Source organism: Arachis ipaensis, chromosome B01 (genome assembly GCF_000816755.2).
Source record: "Arachis ipaensis cultivar K30076 chromosome B01, Araip1.1, whole genome shotgun sequence".
In the NCBI taxonomy this organism is placed as follows: domain Eukaryota; kingdom Viridiplantae; phylum Streptophyta; class Magnoliopsida; order Fabales; family Fabaceae; genus Arachis; species Arachis ipaensis.
Window position 1 is genome coordinate 5,106,824 of NC_029785.2, and position 1,207 is coordinate 5,108,030.

At 40.1% G+C, this 1,207-nt stretch overlaps 1 long non-coding RNA gene across 1 annotated transcript in view; it reads right to left on the minus strand.

The window, feature by feature from the left end:
- The window catches only part of LOC107616272, a 1,688-nt gene continuing 1,426 nt past the window's right edge, over positions 946 to 1,207 (minus strand). The window contains exon 2 of the long non-coding RNA XR_001614510.2: positions 946 to 1,117. This is a non-coding gene — a long non-coding RNA (uncharacterized LOC107616272). The remainder of the gene's footprint in view (positions 1,118 to 1,207) is intronic.

Sequence of the window (1,207 nt, forward strand, 5' to 3'; positions counted from 1 at the left end):
ATTCTAATTTTTTAAATTTTAAAATTTGAAATTAAATAATTAATTAATTATTTAATTTTTAATTTTAAAATTTAAAAAATTAGGATTAACATTTAACCGCATTAATACTACACACCATAACCTTCGATACACGCACAAAACTCGTCATCATCATTCTTCGGTCCTCACCTCGCGCTGCTGCACCTCCTGGCCAGCCGCGGCCCCCTACCGCCGACACCGACAAAGCCTCCTGCTGTAAAGTTTAAGATGGTCTTTTTAGTAGGTATAAGGATGGTTACCTACCACCGTTGTAATGTTTAGAATAAACATTTTAGTAAGTATGCAAATGGTTAATTTATTAAAAATGTAGATGATTATTTTTATCCTTTAGTGTATGATTATTTTTACTAGAGGGTGAGCCATGTCAATGACTGTGTGTGACAAGTCAAGCGCGATGAGGAGTCCGATCCGACGACGCCGTTGAATATCCTTGTTGACGAACCATTGACAGTGAGGAGAATCTGGCGGCGACGGGCCCATAACAATGCCGTGAGGAGGAGATGCGATGCCGTTGGGGGGTTCTGGCCGAACCAGCGACAAATGACAAAGCTTGGTCGCGAGATTGGTGTCGGACGGGGTGGAGAGCAACGTCCGGTTGGGGATGGTTAGCGAAGCAGCGACCGCGTCCACGAGCTCAGCAGCGAGGAGGATTTCGGTATGAAAAAAAAGCGATGCCGCACCTGGACTGGTGATAATAGCGTCCGATGATGAGGAGAGAACAACGATGTGAGGGCTACTTGGGGTAGGAGACCGCGCTGGTAGTGTTTTGAGAGAGGGAGAAGATGGTTAAAATTTTAAAATGGGGGAAAATTTTATTAAAATCAAAATCCCAAATATAATGGAATTTTTACATCTTATTTTAAACGATAGGATCTTCAACTAAACTTTCTTTTTCATATATATAAAATATATAATTGCATGTATTGTAAAGATCAGACTTGTTTCATTGCTGGTGGATGGCAATTGCAACCGCAACCTCCATCAATGCATTCCTTTGTGCAGGGCCTTGGAAATCGGGGACAAAACAAATATTGGCAATCTCGATCCCTCACACATGAATTACTTCTCTCAACCATGCCTGACAAGATTAAGATTTTAGTTACAAACAAATCATAATACATACAAATAAATTACATTCTTATAGTATAATTTGTAACATATGCTACCT